This window comes from Giraffa tippelskirchi, chromosome 2 (assembly GCF_054371585.1).
Source record: "Giraffa tippelskirchi isolate mGirTip1 chromosome 2, T2T-mGirTip1v1.2.pri, whole genome shotgun sequence".
NCBI lineage: Eukaryota > Metazoa > Chordata > Mammalia > Artiodactyla > Giraffidae > Giraffa > Giraffa tippelskirchi.
Window position 1 is genome coordinate 127,994,777 of NC_137276.1, and position 15,224 is coordinate 128,010,000.

The 15,224-nt window shown below is 37.2% G+C and overlaps 1 long non-coding RNA gene across 1 annotated transcript in view; it reads right to left on the reverse strand.

The window, feature by feature from the left end:
- Positions 1-301: 301 nt before the first annotated feature.
- Positions 302-15,224, reverse strand: part of LOC145539437 (uncharacterized) — a 39,025-nt gene continuing 24,102 nt past the window's right edge. The window contains exons 3-5 of the long non-coding RNA XR_014077797.1: positions 13,134-14,186; positions 9,744-9,956; positions 302-3,525 (exon numbers count right to left, since the gene is read on the reverse strand). This is a non-coding gene — a long non-coding RNA (uncharacterized LOC145539437). The remainder of the gene's footprint in view (positions 3,526-9,743; positions 9,957-13,133; positions 14,187-15,224) is intronic.

Consider the following 15,224-nt stretch of genomic DNA (forward strand, 5'->3'; position numbering starts at 1 on the left):
AGGGGGAGAGAGTAATCAAGCCAGTAATCACACTCCTGAGTAAAAATGGGTCCTAAAGATTGGGTTCTTAAATGTACAAAATTGATATCAAATATGTAAAACAAAGATTAAAAATCTAGAGTAGAGGTTAGACTCTTATAAAACATACAATATAAAAAAAGAAAACAGTGTAAAAGGAAAAAAACAGTAAAACAGTAAAAAAAAAAAAAGAAACAGTAAAAAAAAAAGTAAAACAGGAAAAAAACAGTAAAAAAAAGAAACCACAAAAGGTATAAGATATATGTATGCAGTTTGCTTTAAAAATCGGTTTTTTTTTTTTTTGCAAGGTAATAGGGGGTTATGAAAATGAAAGTTAAAGGTGTAACAGAGGACTTAAAGAAAAAATAAAGAAAAAGAAAAAAAATTAAAAAAAAAAAGATAATAGTAAAAATATATATCCCGGACTTTCTCTAGAGCTGTTGTGAGCAGTGTGGGGTCTGTTCAGTTTCAGATAGATCCTTGTTCCTGCTTATACTTTTCAAGATCTATAGGCCCCTTTCAATGCATTCGGTGTTAACTACAGGGATTTTTAATCTGTTGGCCTGTCACTTCCAACGCGCTTCCCTCTGTCTATTTGGCTTCTGTTTGGAGGTCTCCTCAGTATCTAATTTCCGCCCTGCCACAAAGGGGCGGAGGCGGTCTCTTTAGGTTCACTTGTTCAGTCGTGCTGTGGGGAGGGAGGAACACTGCAAACCTATATCACTGGCGTGTGTGTGGAGAGCTCACAGTGTCTCGGCCGCACTGGGTTCGCCCCCGCTCACGGCGTGTGTGCTTTCCCCGTCTACCCTGCTCAGGCTTCAGGTTACTCGGCCGGGGAGTGGGCCCTGAGATGCGTGCACTTCCCAGGTCTAAGCTGCTCAGGTTCAGGCTCCCGGTTACTCCACAAAGGCGCAGACTCGGTTGCCACCGCGGTTTGTGGTGTTCCCGGTCGGAGCAGCTCAGGCAGCCAGGAGTTTGGCGATGGCACTCTCCCCTGTTGGGGCGGTGCGGCTTATCACCTCCCTGGTCCCTGCCTCGGTTTATGGGCGCGCCCGGCTCCAGTGTGCCTTGTGTCAGTTCTGGGGAGCTGGTCTCTGGCTGCGACCCTCCCGGCAGCTGTCGACCCTCCGGGATCTCAGGCAGTCTTTGCTTAGAAACTGGGAGCCTGTTTGCAGATTGGTAGGGGGTGCCCTCTCTGGGGCCGAGTTTGCCCGTTTCCGGCTCTGGCGGGCCCCGCCTGCCTGCTGTGTCCGGCGGGGGATGGGGAGGTCCACAGCCGGCTAGCTCTCCTCTGGTATCGCTCAGTCCTTTGTTCTGTGAGCGGGCCGGCAGTGCCTTAGATTTGGGCTTTTCATGGGCTAGTTCTCTCTCTCTGGCTGTCCCACAGTTTAGGTTGCTATCTCACGTTAGCTCCCTCAGATTGCCCTCAGGGCATTTGGCCCGGTCCTTACCCTAAGCAGTGCCGCCCACTTCTCTCCGTTCAGCCCCCACTTGCTGGTGGCGGCTGCGAGCGTCTGAGGTTCTTTGCTGGGAGTTGCCTTTAGGCACGTAATCTGTGGGTTTTATTTATTTTTTCTCCCAGTTATGTTGCCCTCCGAGATTCGAAATCTTCCCCCAAACCCGCCAATGAGAGGGTTTCCTGGTGCTTGGAAATTTCTCCTCTTTTACGACTCCCTCCCTGGGACGGGTCTCCGTCCCTAACTCTTTGTCTCTCTTTTTATCTTTTATAATTTTTCCTACCTCCTTTTGAAGATAATGCGCTGTCTTTGTGGATGCCTGACGTCCTCTGCCAGTGTTCAGAAGTAGTTTTGTGAAGTTTCCTCAGCGTTCAGATGTTCTTTCGATAAATTTGTGGAGGAGAGTGGTCTCCTCATCCTATTCTTCTGCCATCTTAGCCCCCTCCCCATCTGTAATTTTCTTTTCTTGCATTATCTTGCCCGGTTTTAGCATCAAGATTATGCAAGCCTCAATACAAGCTTAACATCTTTCACCTTTTAAATGTATTTTGAACCATGGAAGAACCTCACAGAGTCATTGTAAGGAGCAATTAAATAATATATAAGTGCATGCTGAATAATAAAAAGCTCTGAAACATATAAGGAATCATTCTCTTACCATTACCATCGCATTATAGTTCTTCCCTTTTATATGAACTATTCGCTTCACATTGGAAATCATTGATGTTTGGCTTCAACAAGGACAACCCTAAAGAGTTTGAATAAGTTTTGTTTGGAAAAAGAGAGTGTCAGAGCAGGGTTTATGGATGTGAATATCAAATACAGATAATCAGAGTTAACATAGAGATAAGAATCAAGTCTAAAATGTGGTTTGGATAAAAATAAATGAGCACTCACTTGTACTTGACTCTTAGCCTAAAAAGCGATATTAAATAAGTTATGTTCCATTTCAATTTTCTTTAATTGTGGCATATTTGCTGCTCTCCAAATTGCCTTTAATATGAAAGATGAAATCATCTCAAAACACTAGTATTGAACACTGAAATGATGATATAGATGCCTTGCTTTAATAATTCTGGCATACTTTCCTAAGCCCTAAAAAAATAAAATGTGGTGTTTAAATATAATTATAATGAGTGAACAAATCACCACATTTTTATAAATTTTAGCGACTCTCAGGATTGAGACTTGAGTGGCAAACATCCAGGGAAAGTATTAGAAGAATTGGCAAGGAGAGCTAGAGTAGGGCCAGGGGCTTTCACATTACATTTAAGCACAAGAAAACCCCAGTGAGGAAAATATTATCCCCATTTAATTATAAAGAAACTGAGATCAGAGGTTAAGTAACATATGAGCAATCATAAGGCCAGGAGACTCTCCCATCAGGCCTTGAATCAAGATCTCTCTCCTTCAAGGCACACCCCTTTTCCACTTATATAACCAGAGAGGAAGATATTCCCACCCTATTTGAAAGTAAACTGGTAAAAATTGAAAAGTGACTCAGAGTAATCACAGATGAACAATATTTTCTGTAACAGGCACATTTGAATGTCATCTCAACATCTTGTGGTTTAGAAGAATTATCCCTTTTCCCAGGACGAGCAAAGTCCAAGCCCATTACATGCCATACATCTTCCAGAAGACATAAATATTTTCCCTTGTTTCTTCATTTCTCCGACTTGTCAAACGTAATGAAAACAGAACAGCTTACTCGTAAGTGCTGGTTTCTCTTTTTCTCGGTAGATTCTATTAAAGCTTAATTAAGTGACAATCATAAGACAATTAAAAATTAAAGAATGATAAAAGTTAAATGTTTTCAATACATTCAGAAAAACCACGGGTAAATGTAAATCAGAGAGAGAGGCAGGGAAAGAGACAATTATTTAAACAACAATAAATCACCAAGTGTACCACTGTTGAGAGACTTCCTAATGAAGCAGCTTCATCAGGTCACTTCTAGTGTGTTCACACCAATATCGTGGGGCTGGTGGGTCCAAAGCAGTCAGAGTTCCTGGATGGAGATCTGTGTTAAGTCCAGTCATGGTGTGGCCTTAGGAAAATCACAGAAGGAGAACTGTGGAGGGCAACTTGGGAACTCAGCCCTGGGAACTCCTAGCCTAATCAGCACACAAATCATTTAACAATCATTATTATAATCACTGCTAAATTATTGTTGTGCTGGGGGACAGGGAGAAGGCCTATTTTTGCACTCTGATTTCACTGAAGATTCCAAGATGACTATTTAAATTTCCAGAATAAATAATTTCCTTTCCCATGAAGCCAAGTCTTCCCCTGTGACTTTCAATTCTAGTTCTTTAATCTTAATTTTTCAGTGGCCTTGGGCAAGGCATTGGAGTGCTCAATGCCTTAATTCTTCTAGTCACCAAATAGCAATAATGATACCTGCTTTTTTGGGGACGTAGACTGATAGCTTAAGGATTGCTAACTACTTTGAAAAACAATTCGCTGTGGGGGAAAAAGGATTATTCTCTTTAGGGGAAGGCACAGTGTAAATAGCATCTTTGAGTCTTTTATCGGCCTCTTTCAATTTATTCTAAACTTTCCTCAGGTCTTTAAAGCCATTCAACTTCTTCCTCCCTCAGCTCCCTCCCACACTTGAATCCCTCTGCATGAAAAATGATTCCCTGGTCTTGCTGCTGCTCCCCATCCCCTGATAAACTCCTGCATACCCTCCTGTCTCAGCTTAAGCGACCCTTCCTCAGGAAATCTTCATAAAGGCAGGATCAGGGTTTGTTTTGGTTACCACTGAATGGCTAGTGCCTAGCACAGCACCTAGCATATGAAAAAGGCTCAGTCAATCTTTGTTTCTTTCTTCCTTCCTTCCTTTCTTTTCTTTCATGAATGTATGTGAGATCTTGGGCAATTTATTTGATCACTCCAGGCCTTAGTTTTCTCATTCAAAAAATAAATGACTAAAATGAATCATATCCAGTGTCCTTTCAGCACTAACATTCTAGGATTATGATTTGGGGATCAGTATCCTCTCATTGATCTTACACCATTTTAAAATTTTTTCTGCCTAATGGAATTCACTTAATTACCAAGCTCACTGTGATAGTTAATTTTTTTGTCAACTTGACTGGACCACAAAGTGTCTAGATATTTAGTCAAACATTATTCTGGATGTTTCTGTTGAAGGTGAGGTTAATATTTAAATTGGTCAACTTTGAGAAAAGCAAATGTCCCTCCATAGTGTAGGTGGGCCTCATCCAATTAGTAGAAGGCCTGAATACAGCAAAAAGTTCAGTCAATGCCAAGAAAGAGAGAATTTTCCAGCACTCTGGGCTTCATCTTAAACATCAGCTCTTTCTAATTCTACACTAAACTGCCTTCAGATTCAAACTGCAATTTTAGTTTTCTTGGGTCTCCGGTCTGCCAACATACCCTGAAGATTCTGAACTTGACAGCCTCCATAATCACGTAAGCCAATTCCTTATAACAAGTGTTTATCTTTTATCTATTTATCTATACACATTCTATTGTATATGTATACATCTATTGACAATAAATGAGCTTTCCTGGTGGCTCAACAGTAAAGAATCTGCCTGCAGTGCAGGAGCCTCAGGTGATGAAAGTTCAATCCCTGAGTCAGGAAGATCCCCTGGAAGAGAGTATGGCAACCCACTCCAGTATTCTTGCCTGGAGAATCCCATGGACAGAAGAGCCTGGCAGGCTACAGTCCACGGGGTTGCAAAGAGTGGGACATGACTGAAAGCAACTTAGCATGCATGTGTGCATTGGTAATATATACATAACCACATTCTTTTGGTTCTGTTTCTCTAGAGAACCAAAATTTTCATTGCAAAGTGAAAGAAATAGCAATATAAAATCAAAGAATATAAGTGAAAACTCAGTCATCTTGACATTTTTCTTTTAATATAAAGAATACAGCTTCCAGCTCAATACCAGAAAAACAAACAACCCAATCAAGAAGGGGGCAGAAGACCTACACAGACATATCTCCAAAGAAGACACACAGATGGCTAATAAATATATGAAAAGACGTTCAACATCACTCATTATTAGGGAAATTCAAATCAAAACTACAATGAGATATCATCTCACACAAGTCAGAATGGCCATCATCAAAAAATCTACAAACAATAAATGCTGGAGAGAGAGTGGAGAAAAGGGAACCCGCTTGCACTGTTGGTGGGAATGTAAATTGATAATGCCACTGTGGAGAACAATATGGAGACTTCTTTAAAAGCTAGGAATTAAACTACCACATGACCCAACAATCCCACTACTAGGCATATACCCTGAGGAAACCATACCTCAGTGTTCATTGCAGTACTGTTTACAATAGCTAGAACATGGAAGCAAACTAGATGTCCATTGACAGATGAACAGATGAAGAAAATGTGGTACATATATACAACAGAATATTACTCAGCCATAAAAAGGAATTCGTTTGAGTCAGTTCTAATGAGGTGGATGAACCTAGAGCCTATTATACAGAGTGAGGTAAGTCAGAAAGAGAAAAATAAATATCATGTATTAACACATGTATATGGAATCATATATTAACACATATATATGGAATCTATATATTCCACATATATATGGAATCCACATATATATGGAACTCATATATGCAAATAATGAGCCTATTTGCAGGGCAGCCATGGAAACACAGACATAGAGAAGAGACTTGAGGACACAGTTGGGAAAGGAGAGGGTGGCCCAAATTGAGAAAGTAGCATTGAAACTTACTTTATTGTATGTAAAATGGATAGCCAGGGGGAATTTGCTGTATGATGCAGGGAGCTCAAACCTGGTACTCTGTGACAACCTAAAGGAGTGGGATGGGGTGGGAGGTGGGAGGGAGACTCAAGAGGACGGGGACATGTGTATACCTATGACTGATTCATGTGGTTATATGGCAGAAACCAATGCAATATTATAAAGCAGTTATCATTCAATTAAAACAATTTTTTTTAAGAATACATATTTTAGTCTCCTGTGAGGGCCTACTGGCAATGAAAATCAAGAAGTAATGAGCATTCTTAGTGCCCAGCTTGTGGTCTCTAAATACAATTTTTGCCTAAAAGGAATCAGGGCTTCTTGGAAAGATGGCTGACTTCAGGTCTGGGGCAGAAAATATTCAAAACAGTCCTGCAACATTTTGTTGTACCAGGAAACAAAGAATCTATCACATAACACTGGAGTCATACCAAAAGGAAAAAATTACCAATTTGAAGGGACTAGCACTGGTCAAAGGGAAGGAAATTTGAGCGCCTAAAAGAATAAGAACCACAATAGATTGGAACATATCAATATATAAAATTTATGACTTCATAATTATACCAAAAAGAAAGAAACCTCTGGAAATTGCAAGTGTACCAACTTATTATTCTCAGCATTAGTAAAGGAAAATAATCAAGCATATAGTCTACCTTTCCTCAACAAACTCTGGTTTTAGGGTAACCAAACAATAAGGGGCAATTCCTTATTGTAAAAGAATTCTAAATAGTAAAAACGCAAGAAATGATAGCATTTTTTAAATGACACATTTTATACTTTGTGATGAGATAGTGGATATAGGCTGTGTTCATCAACCATTACTAAGTAAAAGGTTGACGAAAAATCTTATAATAGCTAATCAATCTTATAATCTAAAGTGGGGCCTCCTGATAAGGTGCAAGAGAAAGCACACGTGATCAACTATGAATTATTCTTTGAAAACAATAGAGCAACAGTCAAACTCAGTTTTAGCAAATAAATGATATTTAGGGAGGGGTGTATAAAACTATAAAATAGAGACATAAAAGACTTTTCAGCTAAGTGTGAGGTGTGAGCCCTTTTGTAACCCAATTAAAATATACCAACTATAATAGGAACTTTTTGAGACAATAGGTAAAATTTAAACATAGATATTTAGATGATGGTAGTTTGGATGGATATAACAATGCTACTGTTAAGTTGGGGGCTGTATTGTCTATTAGTGATACAAAAATATTTACATATGAAGTGATATAATGTATGGAATTTGTTTTAAAATACTGCAACCAAAAATAAGTTGTAAGGTATAAGGTATGGAGTATGGGGAAATAGGTGAAAAAAGTTGTCAAAATATTAGATGAATATTTAAAGTTGGTGGTGGGTCATTTATATTCATTTCATCATACAGTTCTCACTACTTTTATACATAGTTGAAAATTTTTACAATAAAGGACAAAATGAATGAATAAAAATAAATAAAAAGCCTTTTGTTTGTTTGGAAAGACCAAAAAAATGAAAGTTTAAAGAAAAGAAGTTGGCTAATTAAAATCATTGGAGGGTTTCAAATTTCTAGCTTCAGCTACAGTGTGTTGGCAACATAAATGTGAAAACCAACATGGCTTTTTTTCAGGATAGAAAACCTGGCTGTGTCTAGGTCATGCAACTAGGATCCAGCCCTCAGTTTTCACATTCAAGAACTCTATTTCATCAGTTCACCAAAAATGGCCATCTTATTCCTGTCCAGGGACTAGAGACTCAAAAATGCAATCAAAACCTCCCTTTTCACTGGACTGAGGCTTCATGGAAAGCTAATTGGTAAAATTAAAGTACATATTATAGCAAAAAAAAAAAAAACCCTTCATTATTAGATTATAGACTACTGTAAGTCCTGATGAACTGTTCCTATATCTCTAGAAGAGTTCCTTTGTGGGAAAACAGACCTTTACAGTCCACATAGTCAGTCCACTAGTTCAGTATTGAAGAAACCCTGATGCATTTTCTACCCTGTATAAGGATCACTTCTCTTCCATTTGCATCCTCATCTTTACAGCACTTTTCTTATTTAACAAGCTTTTTAATGCATTACAATTCCCAAATTTATAATTTATTTTTATTGCATATAGTGTATATTTGTTTCCCTCTGTGGTATAACTTAGTTATATTCAAATATTAATGAATTTTTTTCTATTTTGGATATTTTCATGCAAAATTTAATTAATGTGGCACCACCATTCTGCCTGAAGATCCAATAAAAATTTGAGTAGGACCATATTAATGTCTGTCTATGCAGAAGCTTTTCAACTGGTATAAGCACTTAAAGACGGCCCTGCCAGTAAGTTAAGTATTTCATGAAGTTAGTTGTATTAAAATTTCTCCTTCATCCTGGCTCATCCCTAAAAGCTCTAGAATAATAGGCTAGAAATCAGGCCCATAAGAAAGTCTAAATTTTTCTTAACTAAAAAAAGTCACACTTTTCATATGTGCAAAATATCCTAAATTAAACCAATCAACTCAAACACCAGGTAACCAGTTGGGTATTGTTATACAAACACATTATCAAATAAATTTAGTCTGTATGGTTTCTTACTAAAATTAGTAAGATGTTCTCTTCTCTGTCTCCTTCTTCTCTTTAGCCTGCAAAAATACCAGCCAGATGCCAATAGAGAACTCAGAGCAGATCATCAAAAACAAGAAAAGCATGACAAGTCTTCCCTGAAGGAAACTTCAGCAAAATAAAACTAGGATTAAAAAAATGGTAGCACTTGTGATACTTACTACGTCACACAGTCTAAAGGACAGGATTTAATTTTATGTTTCACTTTAATCTACAGCAAAATTTAAAATCCAAAGGAAGAAATAAACAACTTTTACTCAAAAGTTATTTCTGGTTCAAATGGATTAAGGACCTAAATGTAAGACCTGAAACCATAAAGCTTCTAGAAGAGAACATAGGCACAACACTCTTTGACCTAAACAAAAAGACAATGGGATGGGAGAAAATATTTGCAAATGATACACCCAACAAGGGGTTAATATCCAAAACACATGAAGAGCTCATACAACTCAATATCAAAAAAATAAACAACCCAGTCAATAAATGAGCAGAAGATCTGAATAGATATTTTTCCTAGCAAAGACATACAGATGGATAAAAGGCACATGAAAAGATGCTCAACATCCATAATCATCAGAGAAATGTAAGTAAAAACCACAAGAGATATCACCTCACACCTGTCAGAATGGCTATCATAAAAAAAAGTCTAAATATAACAAATGTTTGCAAGGATGTGGAGAAAAGGGAACTCTTGTATCCTGTTGGTGAGTATGTAAATTGGTATAGCCACTATGAAAAGCAGTATGGAGGTTCCTCAAAAAACTAATAATAGAATTACCATATGGCCCAGCAATTCCACTCCTGGGTACATATCCAGAAAAAACAAAAACACTAATTTGAAAAGATACATGAACCTCAATGTTCATAGCAGCACTATTTATAATAGGGAAGATAAGGAAGCAACTCACATGTTCAATAACAGATGAATGGATAAGGAAGAGGTGATATTTCATGTCTATATATACATGAAATATTCAATTCAGTTCAGTTCAGTCGCTCAGTCCTGTCCGACTCCTTGCGATCCCATGAATTGCAGCATGCCAGGCCTCTCTGTCCATCACCAACTCCCGGAGTCAGAGAAAGACATCACTTAAGTGTACAATATCATTTATATGTGGAATCTAAAAAATAAAACAAACAAATGTATATAGCAAAATAGAAACAAAGTCATAAAGTAAACAAATTCGTGGATATCAAGGAGAGAGGGAGAACAGGAGGGACAAGATAGGGGTATGAGATTAAGAGATACAAACTACTATGTATAAAATAGATAAGCAAAAATAATACAGCACAGGGAATTATAGCCATTATCTTGTGATAACTTTTAATGGAACATAATTCATAAAAATACTGAATGCTGTAAACTTGGAACTAATATAATATCATAAATAAACCATACTTCAAATTTTTAAAAAGACCCAAAAAAGTATTTTGAGTTCATTGCGGCACTTAGTAACTGCAAAACATTGGAAACAATCTAATCATCCTCAAGTAGAATAACAGTTAAATAAAACACTATGTTATACCCACACTGCTGCTGCTGCTGCTGCTAAGTCGCTTCAGTCGTGTCCGACTCTGTGCGACCCCACAGATGGCAGCCCACCAGGCTCTGCCATCCCTGGGATTCTCCAGGCAAGAACACTGGAGTGGGTTGCCATTTCCTTCTCCAAGGCATGAAAGGGAAAAGTGAAAGTGAAGTCGCTCAGTCGTGTCCGACTCTTAGCGACCACATGGACTATAGCCTACCAGGCTCCTCCGTCCATGGGATTTTCCAGGCAAGAGTACTGGAGTGGGGTGCCATTGCCTTCTCCTATACCCACACAATGGAGTACCCACACAATGGAGTGCTAAAAAGAATGAGGAAAATCTCTACAAACGGATGTGGTAGAATTTCTAGGACATATTGTTAAGTGAAAAAAAATATGAAAGAGTATCTATAAAATTACATCTTCTTATAAAAAGGAAGGAAATATGAAAAATATACCTGTGTCTGCTTATTCATTCAAAAAGAAACACAGAGAAGATAAGCCAGAGACTACTGAGTTTGGTTAACCACAAGGAAGAGGAGAAAATGGGGAAAAAATTGAAGTAATTGGTGAGGTGGAAATGTTACTCCCCCCAAAAAGAGAGAAATTAAATTAACAAATATGGAAAATGGAAGCTAAAAACTGTATCCATTGTTTTATTCTTTTTCTTGCCAAAAACAATGTTGAGTGTATATATTAAAGATACAGCTTGCTTGTTGGTTTTGGAAATGTTTTCTTTAGGCTTTATAGTCTATTTCTTTAATTCTACCACCATGAAAACATAGATAAATAATAGTTTGGCTTCCAAAATACTATTAGAATAAAAAGTAATATATATAACACAATTTAATTTTTAATGTGCATAAAACTTCCACAGGTGACATTTGAAATTGTGCTTGGACGGGCCTGAATTTTCAGATTCAAAGTAAATACTATGTGTTTGCCCCCTTATAGACATTGCACTCCTTCCATTCTGCTTTATTTAATGTGGAGTCCATGACAACCCACATGATGATCCCTTAGCTTCCTCAAAAGAAATAAGGAACTGTCAAAAGGTATCCTTAATATCACAGGTAACATTTAGGATAAACTCTTTATGTAAGATGATTCTAGTCTGTTTTTCTTCTAATAATAGATCACTACTCATTCTTTCTCTTGTCACTCTGTTGTCTGTTTGTAAAATGATTTTTATTTCAATTTCATATTTTACAAGGAATTTCATTCAGCTTAAATCTGAAAAATTCAACTTTCATTTCCAGAATCTGTATGATGAATTTTCCCATATAAATCACATTTTTCTCCTAAATAGACAAATGAATATGCCTGAACTGCAAAAGTATACATAGCACATGCTAGAACTTAACCTTGATATTAAGGATCACTTTGAGACAGTTTGATCTTTAGTAGATGATTCTTTCCCTAGCAAAATATTATTACTGATACTTCCATAGCTAATAGTGAAACAAAATCACATCATCTACAAATTTAGCTCTCTGTGGTAAAATAAGAAGATGAACATCTATTACAATGTTTAAAATGGAATTCCAGATTTGAGAGTTTGCAAAAAACCACACTCTAAATTCATCTCGCCTCTGAAGTGCACAGTTTATGAATTTTATATCATAAATCAGGAGCAAAAGCAACTTATTGATTTCATTTTAAAAATCATGAAATAAGAATTTACACAGAACAAACATGCAACTGTTTTCTGCAGCATGTGAGCCTTCTAAATATACAGTCAGTCGTCTCTTTCAAAGGATGAAGTAATAAACATCACTCATCAGAGAGCAACGTAGTCCAGTGGGCATGGGAGCCTGACCTGAGAGGGAACCATTCACACATTACACAGCTCAGGGCCTTCCCTCTGGGACCATGTCCTTCTCAATGATACTTCCATTAAAGAAGGGAAATGGCCAACTCTGCTTCCAAGAGAAGAGCCATAGATTTTTCCTGCTGCCATAATAGCAATGGGTAACACAGCTTTAGCTCTTAACTCACTGGAATTTAGGTTTTGTACTGGACATATTGTTCATGCATTCCTTGTCAGCATCTCATTTTCTATATGTATTTGTACTTGAAAAATGCTCTGTGTGTATCTTCATTGCTATAAATGAATAGTTGTCTTTTCTATTCTCCCTTAATGACCCCAAAATTTAGTATGTTCATATTGATGAGACCATATTAAGCAAGAGTATCAATTTGAAATTTCTACCAGGAAACAAAAATTACTAGCATGAAAACTAAATATTTATAATCTAAAATGTATTCACTTTATCGTTGTAATCACTACTCAATAAGATCCATCCATACATACACACACAATCCACACACAATCCACAGCTAATGTACAACATGCAGCGTAGCATTTATAAATTTACTACAAAAATAAGTTCATTAAATGAATCATGTTTCCTTGCTGATTTACTGGAAGATTAAAACCAGTCAATGACTGTCATGAAATCATAACTGGAGAATTAGTAAGTCTTGTTTATTGCAGTTATTAATGGAAAATAAAGCTTTGGAAAGTATTAACAGGAAGATAGTCTAGTACTGATATAATTAATGTGCTACATTAAAATGATTCCCTTAAAAACCACTAGAAGTGAAATAATTATATCACAAGCTTAAATATCATGATTGCCTTTCTCATTGATTTGCATTTATTATATAGTTGTAGAAATTCCTAAACATTTTGGTACTTTAGGGAAACTTTCCACTAACTCTAAATTTACATCCCATTAAAAAAATTTCATTTTTTTTTCAACTTTGTACCTTGCTGCTGAGCGCAAAGAATTGATGCGTTTGAACTGTGGTGTTGGAGAAGACTCTTGAGAGTCCCTTGGACTGCAAGGAGATCCAACCAGTCCATCCTAAAGGAAATTAGTCCTGAATAGTCATTGGAAGGACTGATGCTGAAGCTGAAACCCCAATACTTTGGCCACCTGATGAGAAGAACTGACTCATTTGAAAAGACCTTGATGCTGGGAAATATTGAAGGCAGGAGGAGAAGGGGACAACAGAGGATGAGATGGTTGGGTAGCATCATCAACTCAGTGGACATGAGTTTGAGTAAGCTCCGGGAGTTGGTGATGGACAGGGAGGCCTGGCGTGCTGCAGTCCATGGGGTCGGAAAGAGTCGGATACGACTGAGCAACTGAACTGAACTGAACCTTGCTGCCAATCAGTATATTTCCAAATGTTTTAATATGATTTTGTAACTGACAGTGGTGTCATCATCAGCAGAGATTGATGTTAAAATATCAACATGATGGGATGTTGGGTTTTTTTTTTAATGTCTGACAGAGTGAGAGTTGTTGAATCTTAAGATAAGCAGGAACTCCAGAATCAACAGAGGACACACTATGTGGAACGTGATATATGAGATGGGAAACTATCATCTCATGGAAAAGTAGTTAACAAAATTCCAAAGTTTAAGAAACTGGGCTTTTTCATGGCTTTACTATAAGAAATGGAACCCCAGATTTAGACATTCACAAGCTAAGGAGTTATTAAAGTTCCACTAAACCTGGAAGAATTGAGAGCTCCTTTTCACTAAGCACTAACTTCACTTTCTGTGTATTTACTGAGTCAATACTAGTATTCCTGCTTTTTTCTTTTAATGTGGACTGTTTTTAAAGTGTTTATTGAATTTGTTACAATATTGCTTCTATTTTATGTTTTGTTTATTTGGCCATGCAGGATCTTAGTTTCCTGACCAGGGATCAAATCCACATCTCCTGCATTGGAAGTTGAAGTCTTAACCACGGGACCACCAGGGAAGTCCCTAGTTTCCTTCTTTTGTAGGTAAGAAATACTGCTGAGCACCTGAGAAGATAAAATAAGAAGACAAAATAAGAAAACAAAGGACTAGAAATGTGTCAATCTCAGTGAAATTTAAATTCACTTCATCATTCATTCATTCACCAAATATTTATTGGGGGCCTACTATATACCAGATACTTCTTAATCCCACTGTGAATTCTAAACATTTAACTTATCTAGTGTTTTCTCTGCATTATATCTCTATGTTAGCAAATAACAAAATGTGTGGATTTTATTTGGAACCATGAGTGTGTATAATATTTTCTGCAGCTCAGCTGAGGTCACTTGGCCACTCTGGGCTCTGGAAGTGGAGTTTTCCACACTAATAGGACAGTGGTCAACTTAAACTTCAGTGGAAAGAAGACTGAGTTGATTTCTAAGTGATTTATTTTAACTCTCCACATTTCAAGAAACATTTCAACTTTCAAACATTTCAAAGGAACTGCTTTTATTACATTTGTATTAGAAATGTTGACTCTTCTCTCACAGGAAGCCGATCAGGCTGGTAGAATTGCCCTGAGAGGGGAAGCTACGTATGAATTACTTACTTCATCAGTAAGTTTGATATGCTAAGACACCCTCATTGTGAATAGCATTTAAATTGTTTTCCATATGCTAGTTACTTGCAGGTCTAAGAAAGCTAATTTGGATTGTCCTGAGCTAAAAAATTCCATTTCTTACTCCCTAGTCCCAAAAGATACATATTAGACTCAAACACTGAGCAACAAGAGCAGAAACTAAAAATGGCACTTGTACCAGTAAAAATATCATAGGCGGTAAAAATAACAGACATGATTCTCCTTCTAGCATATCATTTAGGCCTGGTAGAGAGGCTTAGTGAGAGGTCCACAGTATACTACCATCATACATATCAACTATTTGTACTATTGACAATGAGGAAATCTCAAAGTCCAAAATTCCCTCATGCAAATACAATGAAAATAAATTTTTTAAAAATCTACAAGGAAGCTATTTACAAGAACATATTTATAGCTCTGAAGTTAAAAATAAACGAGGGAAACATAAGCCAAGCAATATATG